This window comes from Mandrillus leucophaeus, unplaced genomic scaffold (assembly GCF_000951045.1).
Source record: "Mandrillus leucophaeus isolate KB7577 unplaced genomic scaffold, Mleu.le_1.0 Scaffold963, whole genome shotgun sequence".
NCBI classification, from domain to species: Eukaryota; Metazoa; Chordata; class Mammalia; order Primates; family Cercopithecidae; genus Mandrillus; species Mandrillus leucophaeus.
Window position 1 is genome coordinate 504,130 of NW_012110508.1, and position 13,405 is coordinate 517,534.

Below are 13,405 nucleotides of genomic sequence, written 5' to 3' on the forward strand. Positions count from 1 at the left end.
AAAGAGAAACACACCGGTAGATGAACACACAAGCAGCTGGACATCGAGAGGATGTCAAGAGGAGCAGCACCCCAGTGCAAGAGCACACTGACAGACACCCACAGGCCAGCAGGCCATTGGCTGAGCCACCCAGAGTTTGGTGGGGGCGGTTGGAGGAGATCCCGGGCCGCTGAACAGCCTGACTCCGGCAGAAAACAACCTTCCTACTCCATCCCCCTTCTGGCTTCCCCATCTGCTGAGAGCTACTTTTACTCAATAAAACCTTGCACTCATTCATTCTCCAAGCCCCCGTGTGATCCGATTCTTCTGGTACGCCATGGCGAGAAACCCCAGGATACAGAAAGCCCTCTGTCCTTGTGATAAGGAAGGGGGTCTAATTGAGCTAAGACAAGCCGTCTACTGGCGGCTAAACTAAAACAGCACCTTGTAACACACGCTCACTGGGGCTTCAGGAGCTGTAAACATTCACCCCTAGACCCTGCCCTGGGGTCGGAGCCCCAAAACCTGCCTGTGTGCCTGCTCCCCCTAGGGGTTTTGAGCAGTGGGGCACTGAAGAAGCAAGCTACACCCCCATCGCATGCCCTGTGAGGGGAATAAGGAAATTTTTCTTGTTTCAGTAACTTACGAAGTGTGTAGAGAAGGGAACGACAACTATTCAGGTATTTGGGATCAGAGTATTCCAGTTTGACTTGGTGATGGTGATGGTGATGGTTCCAGTTTGACTTGGTGATTCTTTCTTCCAAAGAAAATTCACCATCCTTGTATCTTCCAATCGACCAGGAGCCTTGATCGTTATTAGGTGTTTAAAGGTTGAATGAATGATTGAATAAAGTCACTAGTCTCCTACTTTTACTACTTAGCAGGTTTCTATATAGATTAATATTTTAATTTTATATATGGGCATTTACAATAAGTGACATTTTCATTGAGTAGTATTTTATACTGGGAGAAAAATCTGCCTGAATATTCAAGAAGTAAATAGTATTGAGAAGAGCTGTTTGCATTTTCATCAGCCTTCTTAAACTAGCTTTATACCTGGGGTCCCTGCTTTTATTCTTACTCCCTTTCACAACCGAGTCATCCTGGATGATAACGTCTGTTTATACCTTCGTTATACATCACTTTCCTCATCTTGGTTGAAGACCATATGTTGTTTTCCTATTGCTTACTGTACTGAGTCTGTACTTATCTACTTTTATTAAAAAGTCTTTCATAAGCTGAGCCTGTTTTCTCTCTCTTACTTCCATGAAGATAGTTATTTGTAACTGACTAATTTCTAATTTCTAACTAAGTTATTTCTAACTTCACGCCTGTCCCCAATACCAATTGTTTTACCCCTTGTTTGTATATTTTTGATGTTGTTTCTATTTGTAATGCACATCTTCAATCTTTTTCAGAGTCTATTTCATGCACATGTCTTCTGTTAGAATTTATGTGATTCTGATGGATTAGGAAGGCTGAATTTCTTTTTTTTTTTTGAGACGGAGTCTCGCTCTGCCGCCCAGGCTGGAGTGCAGTGACCGGATCTCAGCTCACTGCAAGCTCCGCCTCCCGGGTTCACGCCATTCTCCTGCCTCAGCCTCCCGAGTAGCTGAGACTACAGGCGCCCGCCACCTCGCCCGGCTAGCTTTTTGTATTTTTTAGTAGAGACGGGGTTTCACTGTGTTAGCCAGGGTGGTCTCGATCTCCTGACCTCGTGATCCACCCGTCTCGGCCTCCCAAAGTGGAAGGCTGAATTTCTAGAGAATAAATATAGCATGTGCCACATTATTTATCATTTTTTTAAATGTTACATTCTGTCATTCCTCATTGTTTTTCTGTATTGTATTTCCTCAACTAGATTTTTAAGTTATTTCAGCCTAAGGATTTCATTGTAGTTTTAGAGTGAAATTATGTGTTATATAGCTTAAATATTTTAAAGCATATATTCTCGGGTTTTCAAATGAAACTGCATGATACTTTTCTAAGTGCTAGCATTGTTATTGTACATAAGGGACCTAAGTTACTCTCACTAAGTTTGGCCTCATTTGAAACATAGCAGGATACCTTTTCTTATCTCTGAAACCTTTATAATTCTAGCTGGTACTTTCCATATCATGCAGTGCAAACGTGGGTAAATTGCATGCTAGGTAAAAGCTGTCAGGGTGTTACCCACCACAGGAAGTAGTAGAGAAAGAGTGTTAGTGGAAAGTCAGTGGAAAGCTCAGTAAGAAAAGGAGCACATGAAAACAATATGCTGGTTCTTATCAATAGTTAAAACCAACTGGATCGCAAGTGTTCCCATTTAAAATCAATCAGTGGATGCCCAAATAGCTTAGTCAGCATGAACCATTGATATTTGCAGATTTCATTCATTCCAACCCTGATATGAGATTGGACAGAAAACAACATAGAAAGACCTGCAGCAAATGGCACAATCTTTATTACATTATACACCCTATATGCCTATTTCTTCAAAGTACAAGGCATTGCCAAGGAAAGTACACAAGAAAAGAACACAATGCTTAGGTCAAAATATATGTGTAATGCTTCATTATATGACATTATAGAGTCTTGAGATCTAAAAGATGAAGGGATGATTTTTCAGTGACCCACTCCATGTGCTTCTGGCAGAGGCTATTGCTTGAGAAGATACAGGCAGAAAATTCATCACCTTACAAGGTAGCCTATATCATTTTTAATAGCTTTATCCTGGTGGACAAGCTAAACATTAACAAGCTTGGGAATTTCTGGCACTGCTGTCATTCTCTTTGGGACCTTGACCTCACTTCCAAATACTTCCAGTTATTCTTGAGAATGTGTTCTAAGGATTCTGTTTTACAACTACAGTGTTGCATTCAACATTTTCCATTCTTGCTCCAGCTTTCCATGTAGACGTTCAAAGCTATGGTGGACATCAAATGTTGGAGCCATTCCAGTGGCACGTACAACACTCCAAGGACTGAGCAGAGGGCAGCCAGAGTGACAGACGGTAGCCCATACTCATAACCACCTCTGTATTCTATTGCACTTGCAACAATCTTTTGATATTATTGATTTATTGCCAAGTTTTTCCTGTTAATGTAAGATGCTTGAGAGCAAGAACCATGATTTATTTGATTTGGATTATAAATAATTTTAAATGAATGAGTGATTTTAAGCGTCCATCCATAGCCCAAATAATGCAATCGTCACTTTCCTTTTAGTGAGTTATTTTCCCAGAGAAGACTGCCTTGTAAAACGTATAAATGAACCTCTCACAGTCTAGCTTTTTATAGACATGCATGACCCAAATTTAGGGTGAAGACTGTTTAGGCTTAAGGTGGAATACATGCTGGATTCGTAAGTGTTAGTATGAAACACGACTGTCTCTCATGGGCCTAGTTCAGCCCAGTGGAACTAAATAGAATAAATCTTCTCCACTGGCGTGGAAAAGAGAGCTGTGTTAGGGATTTACAGCTTCATGAAGACTTTTAAGTTAAATTTTAAAGAAACTTAAATAAAGCAACTGTCAGTAACTCTATTGCTTGGAGTGAAAAGTGAAGATGCTAAGAGCTGCTACTTTTTCAGCTTTTTTAAAGTACAGAGTTGTTTTTGTGCTGGAAGCCTGAAGCTAGGAGCAGCATGGTGAGAAGAACAGAACTCAGAGATGGAGATGTCAAGATGTGCAGCATTCATTTATTCATTGCAGAATATTTATTGATCAACGACAAAGTACAGTGACAGATGCTGACAGCAGTAAACTAGATGGACAGAGGCTCCTGACCTTATGAAGATATGGTCTAGCACAGTAGAGACAGAAAGTTATACTTATTCAAATCACTAATGGTAATTGTGATAAGTACAGAAGTGATCATATGCTAACCTAACAGTTTCCACCAAAATGATCACCGGGATGGGAACAGCTGGGGTATATGGGAGGCATCATATCAAGAAGCATTTCATTTTCTATTGATTTAATAGAGAATGAAATTCCAAGAAATATTAAAGAACATTGAAATACTCTTTTCTACATTTCTTGCCACTTGGAGAATAAAAGGGTAAATTAACTTTTCAAAAAAATCTTCAACTATATGGTTTAGATACTTTGCATATTCATTGCATTTTAACACCATTCTGTGAAAAAGATGAAATTGTTTTCATTCATAGGGATAAAGTGACTAAAATACTTGTAGATGGGGGTGGATGGTGGGCACAAATTACTTAAACATGGTAATGGTTGGGCCTCCATAATGGTAATTTACCATTTACATAACTCTCTTTTAGGAGAAATTCCAGGTACCAGCCCAGAGTCACACAGCTAAATGGCAGTCAGAAATCCAACTCAGCTCTGTTTGATTGTTGTGTCTGATTCACTTTCATTTTAAAAACTATTTTTCTTGCCAAATCACATTGTTCTAGATTTCATTTATTATGATTATTTTTGTTATTGTTTTAATTTAGAAACTCAGAAATATTAGATTGCCGATATAACTCCTATATTATATTATATCACATCATATTATATTATGACAGAACCTCACTCTGTTGCCCAGGCTATAGTGCAGTGGTGCAGTCTTTGTTCACTGCAGCCTCTGTCTCCAGGGTTCAAGTGATCCTCCCTCTTCAGCCTCCCGGTAACTGGGATTACAAGCATGTGCCACCGTACCCATAAAATTTTTGTATTTCTTTAGTAAAGACAGGGTTTCACCATGTTGGCCAGGCCAGTCTCAAAAACTCCTCAGCTCAAGTGATCCACCTGCCTCCGTCTCCCAAAGTGTGGGGATTATAGGTGTGAGCCACCATGCCTGGCCATCCTTCATTTTAAAAAGGAAAAAAATGGAATTCAGAGAGATAATGTGACTTGCTCAGAATTTTACAGAAATTAGACCCAAGTTGTCATAATTTGCAGGAAGTACTACAAAATATATGATTATTAGCTATACTAATATTTAAATAGTTTATATCCTAGTGAAAAGCAATATTTTTCTTAGAATTTTTTTTTTTAACCATAGGGCTTTAGGAAAAAGTTTAAAAAAGCATATGAAAATAATACCACCTAGTGAGCATCCTCAACTCAGCAAAACTCCCCCAAACTCAGCCAGGGATTAAAGGCTCTGACTTACACACCTAGATGTTGTCATCATGTACAGACTTAGAGGTTATTTTCAACAACAGTAATCCACTTACAAATGTGGAATTTTCTTATAAAAAATTGGTTTTTATTCATGAATTTCTTCACTACGTGTTATAAAATATATCCACTTAATTGAGTTTTTAAGATCTATTTTTGTGGTGTTCATTTATTGTGTGAATTTTTTTTTGAAATTGTGTTTGACATGTACCTGGTTAAGTACTTGTTTTCAGCTTTTAGCATAATAAGCAATATGTGCTATCATAGCTTCAATTTTCCTGCCAAGTAGAGAATGACAGCTGTGTGGCAATATTTAATGCATATTTTCATCTACAGATAAATTGGAAGGAAGGAAACACAGCTTCTGGGTGGGCAGGTCACCATCATTTAAATGAATCGTTAAAATTATATTTTTCCCTGGAAACAAAATGTAATTGCTCTTCTGCTTAGATGCACACTGAAAGCCCTTATTTATATTATTGTAACGTATTTTCTTACAATTTACAACTTTCTCAAGATCCTTTGGATTTTTTTTTTGTTTTGTTTTTGTTGCTTTTCTCCATTCAAGCAATGTACACTTACATCTTAGTAAAGCTTTGTGATATTTAGGTAAATTTATTCCTGAATGACATTGTTCAGTACTCTTCCACATTCATTTGACTGGCACTGAAGGAATTAAAGCCCTAGATTGATTGCCACTTAAGGAATGTTCTCATGCTCACCTTGATTGCGGAAAGGTTACAGACTTGGGCTCAGTATTTTTAATGTGCAATATTTTTACTCAATTTCAGAAAGAAATAAGAAATATTATTTATCTATTTTTTTCATTTTGTAATTTTAGATTTTACCAGTAATTGTTAAGACATTTGCCCATCTCCAAGATAGCATGAATGCATTCACTGTGTTTCCAAATTGTGTTGCTGCCTGCAACTTAAAATTGTCTCAACAATGATTCATGTAGTAATATGAGGTTCATAAAGATATAGTATTCATTTAATGATTTGCATAAATAATACACAGAGACAAAATTTTCATCTCTTTTTCTTCAGCTCTCAATTTGCTTGTATATGAGTGGTAATTTGGTATTTTATGTGCTGGCATGCCTTTATTTTGAGACTTTCAAAAGGTTAGCATGAGATAGTAATTTATGTGAAAGCTGTCACTTATTAAAATGGTACAACTCTTCTGTGATACTCTGAGTAAATCTAATTCGACTTTAGACTTTGATGATGCCATTTGCAATTAAAAGATTCTGTCTCTGGTGATTACTACTACACTATTTTGGCTTATCTGACCAATCACAAATTTGAGGACATTAGAGAGGGGAAGAAAAGCCAAGTGCTATTTTTCTAGAGTTTACTTATGGTTTAAAAATTTTGTTGTTTCAAAGGTGATAGTTTCTGTTGTATCATAAGTGTATGAAGAAAGTTAACTTTGTATGTGACATTTAATCAGCATAGCCTAAGTTTATGGCTGAAATGATACACTGTGAGTGTTGTTTTTTTTTTTTCCCCTAGCACTGTATGATGATTTCATGAAAATTTTAAACAGTTTTTTGCCCAAGCAATATTTCATAGCTCTTTGTTCAGAAGATTCAGATATGGATCTGTGTCTATTTCTAATAGGCATGTTAATGTATGCTCCTTTTAGTTTTTTCCTCCTCTTGAACTTTGTACCATACAGCTAATATCACTGTCTCCCCTAAATCATTATTATTACCAGTAACTGATAGGATAGTCTGTAAATTTGCTTAATAACTCATGTATTTCCTTAATAACTCAGAATCATTGTTTTTCTATCAGGTCATGTTTGTGAACCTAAGAGTTCAACACCCACTTGTTTTTTTCTAGTTTATTGTCCTTTTACTTCTAGCATACTTGACCTGTTTTTAGTTATTCATTTCTCAAACTGGTATTACTTAGAGTCTCTGCTATGTGTCAGGCCCTCAACTCAACTGCTTCAGCTTCCCTCAGGCTCAACCATGTCCTATAGATAATGATTTCTCCGACTGGTCATATTTCTGAGCTATTAGATTCTGAAAATTACCTATATTACTGTTGTCTTGACTTTGATTTATACTGTTCTAGATCAGATTCCTTGGGAAATAGACCCTTAACCAGGATTTGCATTCAAGACACTTGAATCCTCTAGTGGGTAACATCTGGGAGGGAGTAAAAGCCATGTAACTGAGCAGAGTGAGACATAGAATTGAGATGCAGTTGCAAAAAAAGACTTTCCCCAACCTCCACAGATTGCTCTGAAGCTAAACAGCAGTTGAGAAATGTTCCTAACTGAGGCAAGGAAGGAGCCTAACTGGCTCCTTTCATCGACAAGTCATAGTTGTGGGCTGTAGGCTCCAACTGTGTGAACAGTCCCCACTTTGGTCAAGGGCAAGGCCTAAGGAAATACTCAGCTTTGTTTCATCAGCAGACAACACTCTTTGTAGCTGAAATAATAAAGGCCTGCATCTCCAAAGGAAGAAATGGGTGGCATACCATAGCACCCACAAAAAAAATGTCTTTCTTGCTTTTTTCCTTTTTTCACCCAGAAGTAACATTTTTTTTTTCATTCTGTCTCCCTCCTTCTCTCTCTCTCTCTGCCTTCCTTCCCCATAAAGGCTATATAGATTACATTTCTCATTGTCATGTAAAGAGTTCTTTCAAAAATTTCCTAGTAGCAAGAATGTCCCACAGACTTTTTCCTTATAACTCAACTATAAAGAAAAGAAAAATGAAAACAATATTTTATGCATGCCTAGTGTTAGGAGAGATATAATGAGGAATTTTTATAGATTAAGTCTAGTCATTTCCTGTCCTGAATCACAGCAGAAATATTACTAGCTTTGCTTGGGGTATCTTGGGACAGATTGCCAGTTCCTGATCACCATGAGGAGGTGGTTACTACCTCTACCATAACATCTGCTGCTATTATGCTATTCATTCAGAATACAGAAGTAAAAATTGGATTTAGCTGAAGCAGTATTATCACAGAGGAGCCCGTTTGTGAACAAGACCTCTTCTTTATGCTTCCAGTCATACCCTTTTTAATCCTAACCACATTTAGGAGAGCTTTCTACGTGAAAGACTTCTAATAATATCTAAGTTTTATTTACGTAAAAATACATCTGCATTGCAGTGAGCTGAGATCCGGCCACTGCACTCCAGCCTGGGCGACAGAGCGAGACTCCGTCTCAAAAAAAAAAAAAAAAATACATCTGCAAAATTTGATAGAAATTTAGTAACAACAAATGATTACTTTATAAACTGGTACAATTTCTTATATTTAAGGACTTTTAATTTCACCAGCAAATATGGCTAAATTTACTGTATCATTTGAGTTACTTGGTTAAGTTATACATTAGCATTACCTGATTAATATCTCTTCCCATAGTTATGCCACAACAAAATCTTATCACACTCAAGAACACCTGATCATATAATCATCAGTGCTTTTTTATTATTTCACAATTTCAGAATTTTATTTTGATGTTTCTAGATTTTATATAATTTTATTTTTAAATTATCTCTTTTTTCAGTAAATATAAAAGAAAATAATCAGCCTCCTAGAGCTTCCCATTTAAGATATATATAGAATTCTTACATAGAGCTGCATAGCTTATCATAATTTCCTTCATTAAGGTCATATTAAAAGAAAAATGTATTTTTTGCTGTGAGTCCACTCATTCACTCAAAAACTATTTTGTAGCTTCTGTTGTGTACACAGGAGGGACAAAGATGTATAAGTTGCATTATTTTTTCTCGCAACATTCTCACAATTGTGGCCAATGATAATTATATGTAAGCTGATCTAATACAATTGTACAAATGTTCTCTAGTACTGTGAAGAGTGCTATTGGGAGTAGTAAAACCAGAACTAACTCTTAAGAGTGGATTACTGGAAAATAAAGTTAATGACAGAGTCATATTTGAGCTGATCCTTGATAGACGAGCCTGATTTCGCATCTGCATCAAGAGTGTACATGAAAGAGACTTCCAATATAGCTGGAAAATAGGCTATATGGTGTGTAGCAGACTGTGATAGGACAAAAATTAAAGTCAGCTATCAGGAGGCCTTAAAATAATTTTAGTCTGTATGTCATGGATGGCTATGTAAGGATTTTTGTTTTGTTTTGTTCTGTTTTTGAGAGAGAGGGTAACTTAAACACACCTTTATTTCAGAAAGGAAGTTTGAGTCATACTATGTAGAACAGATGATCAGTGGGAGCCTAAATGGGAGGGAATATAAACCAAATATGAGACTGTTGAATTAAGAAAGGTAAGGAAAACTATGAAATATAATTATTACCAGGTGAAAGAAAAAAAGTGTAGAAAAGGAGAGGTGGGGAATTACTGGACTGAATGGTGATAGCGTAACTAATAAGTTAGGTAACTAAGGTATGCAAGGGAAGGAACAGAGAGTGGTAGGAAATGTTAATTTACTTTAAAAATGTTGTCACTTTCTATTTGACTTTGGCACAACCAGATCTGTTTATTCTATATGAAGCTGGAAATTTGCATCTGTAACTCAGCATCATTATGGAGGCTTCAGCTCCAATAATTGAAACGGATGAGAATGTGCAGCGCCAGAGAGGGAGAGAATGAGAATAGAGAAAAAAAGAGTTGGGAATCCGTTATATGTTTTGTGGGTGTGTGTCTCTTTATGTAATTGCAGTCATTGCATACACTCACTTAATATTATGCCCTAAATACTTTTCTCCATATTGTTATAGAATCAGAAGGCTTTTAGGATGTTGGAATTAAGAATATTGTGGGGCAAAATTACATATTTGATGTTATTGAAACATATCATCGTCAGATGAAAAGCACTTTTAAACACAATCACCCTTATATTGCCTAACTGCCTAAAAATAAATCATAGTACTTGCAGTGTAGTTTCAACAGGTGATAATTATATAAAGAGCTTTTGATTTTTGTCCCAAAGGCAAACTGAAGATAATTCAGCACTGAGACATTTCTTTTTAATTTCCTTTAATACCTAAGAAGATTTTCTTCTACAGTGAGAGCATGTATGATAAACGGAAACAAAAACTAGGAAGCAAATTATTTGCATGTATCTTCTTTTAAAACACTGGCTAATTCTAAATATTTTGTTTTCAATTAGAGTATCATGATCTTTGTTTTCTTCTTCCATCTTTATTGAGGTATAATTCACAAGTAAAATATGTGTATTTTTAATGGTATACAGTGTGATGTTTTGATATCAGTACACATTGTGAAATGATGACCACAGTAAAGATAATTAACATCTATAACTTCACATAGTTATATCTGTGTGTATATATGAAAGAACACTCTAAGGAATTTTCAGATACACAATACGGTATTGTTAACTATAGTCATCATGCTGTACAGTAGATCTCCAGAACTTATTCATCCCAACAGAAACTTCGTACTCTTTGTCTACACCTCCCTTTCTTCCACTACCACTGGGAACCACATTATATTCTCTGCTTCTACGCATATAAAGAAATATTACACATATAAGTGAGATCATCATGCAGTTCTTGTTTTTCTGTGTCTACTTATTTTACTTAGCATAATGTCCTCCGGGTTCATTCATGTTGTGCAAATGACAAGATTTCCTTCTTTTTTTTCCAGACTGAATATTTTCTCATTCTGTATATATACCATTTTTATACATTTATCCATCAATGAACACTTAGGTTGATTCCATATCTTGGATATTGTGAATAGTGCTGTGATGAACAAGGGAGTACAAATATCTCTTGGACATATTGATATTATTTCCTTTGGATATATACTTAGAAGTAGGATTGCTGGATCATATGGTAGTTTCATTTTTAATATTTTGAAGAATTTCCATACCATTTTTCATAATGATTTATTAATTTACACTTCCACCACAGTTTTCAACAGTTACCTTTTCTCCACATTCTTGTCAGCACTTTTCTTTTGTCTTTTTGGTAATAGCCCTTTTAACCCCATGAAGTAATGTCTCACTATAGTTTTAATTGTGTTTTCCTGATGATCAGTGATGTTGCATGTGTTTCATACACCTGTTGGCCATTTGTATGTCTTCTTGGGAAAAATATCTTCTGACGTCCTTTGCCCATTTTTAATTGAGTCATTTGTTTCCTTACTATTGAGTTGTTTGAGTTCCTTAGATATTTTGGATATTAACCTCTTATAAGATGTATGGTTTGCAAATTTTTTCTCCCATTCTATAGGTTCCTTCTTCATTCTGTTGATTGCTTCCTTTGCAGTGCGCAAGATTATTAGTACAAGGTAATCCCATTTGTCTATTTTTGCTTTTGTCTCTTGTGTTTTTGAGGTCTTAGCTATAAAATATTTGCCTAAACCAATGTCCTAAAAAATTTCCCCGCTGTTTCCTTCTAGGAGTTTTAAAGTTTCAGTATGTTTACATCTTTATTTCATTTTGAGTTGCTATTTGTATATTGAGTGAGATGAGGGACTAATTTCATTCTTCTGTATGTGAATTTTCAGTTTTCCCAGCACCGTTTATTGGAGAGATTATCTTTTTCTCGTTATGTGTTCTTGGCACCTTTGTCAAAGATTGATTGACTGTTAACGAATGGATTTATTTCTGAGCTTGCTGTTGTGTTCCATTGGTCTATATGTCTGTTGTAGTGCCAGTACCATGCTGTTTTGATTACTTTATCTTTGAATGAAGGTTGTGATCTTAGCTGTATTTGTTTGCAAGCAACTGTGCATCTAAATCTCACAAGATTTCTTACACTAGATATGAATTTGGTCATAACAAGAAACCAAGTATGAACGGTGCAGCATAATTATTTTATTCTTAAAAAACAAATCAAAATATATTTCTTATATGTGGTAGTTCATATACAAAGAACTCTGTATTATTTGTTGCTATATTCAATTCCTTTAGTGTTTGGCATGATGTAATAGTGCAATGAATATGTCTCTAAAATCATCCACTGAAAAGAGAATTATATTTTGTAAACTTCCTTTTGATCTTCAAATACTATTTGAAATAACTAGCTACTAAGAGTTGAAATTCATTAATTTGAATGAAATCATTAAATGATTATATTTCATTAAGATTTAATTTTTACTGAAGCCAGAGCAACTTTATATACAAAAGATTATTTTGAAGTCTTCTGGTGCTTTGGAACTTATTTCAGAGCATCTGCCAACTTCTGATTCAGAATGTTATATAATCTGTGTGCATATTACCAAGACATGTGATTGAATATTATTTGTCTTCTTTTTCCATACTTTTGCTTTCTGGTTCAGTTTTGGAGCCTTTCATTCATAAATATTCTACAATCAGAATTTATTTTATTTGAAAAACACCTTAAAAACTACCTATCTCGTCAACTGTCTAATGTGTACGGTATGTTTGACAAGTGTTCATTCAAACTGTGCTTAAACTTTTGGAGACTGATAATTCCCACTTTTTTGAAATATCTCAATATAAAGATCTTACCTAACATACATCTTCTCTTGCCTAGTCTTAACACGTTAGTTCCTTTTCTGTTTTTTTGCTAAATAGTTTCCAGTTTCCTCACCATATTCATTTCAGTTTGAATACCTGCTAGGATCCATTTGCATAGGGTATAACCTGTATATTTGAGAATCACACAAACATGGCTTAAAGTCCTGTTTCCAGCATAGTACCCGTGATCTTGGGAAAATTGCTTAACTTCCCGAATATTAATTTTTGCATCTGTAAATGCTACTAGCAGCAAATATAGAGGCTATTGTGAGGATTAAGTTAAAAAAGTGTCTAAAATATGCTGTAAAATACTCTCGTGGTTTAACATATTTTCATTTCCTTCTCTGACTTCCTATGTTTACTAGCAGATCAATACCATCTCTTCAAATGTTCTAGATACTGCTAAGAAACACGAAGATTGCTTCAGCTTTCTGGCAGTCTTTTGGGCTATTTACTCACAAGATTCTATCAAGAAAAAATTAAATCATTTTTGTACAAGAAATGCTAGCCTTCCTATCAATACCATATATATATTTGGGCCCAGCTGGTTAAGCCATGTCTTAGAAATTTATTGAGTCAGCCAGTGTGTTACCCAGGCTCCCAAATTTGTCTGTTGCCAACTTGATTATCACTTCCCATGAATCAGTGACAAAACACTGAAACAAAGTAGGACAGGAGCAGACCCAAACCAGGCTACTAAGAAACTATGCACTAACTCATTACTCGGCACACTTCATTCATACGACTGCTTCCAATTCATCTCACGTTACCAGGATCTAACGGATATTTCTCTAGTGTCAGATATTTCTCTAGCCGTCTGTGAGTTGCCTTACAGGAAGAGGGCTAAAATCC

At 35.8% G+C, this 13,405-nt stretch overlaps 1 protein-coding gene across 1 annotated transcript in view; it reads left to right on the top strand.

The window, feature by feature from the left end:
• Nucleotides 1-13,405, top strand: part of LOC105532500 (ephrin type-A receptor 6-like) — a 467,689-nt gene that overhangs the window by 311,652 nt on the left and 142,632 nt on the right. The gene's annotated exons all lie outside the window — the stretch shown is intronic.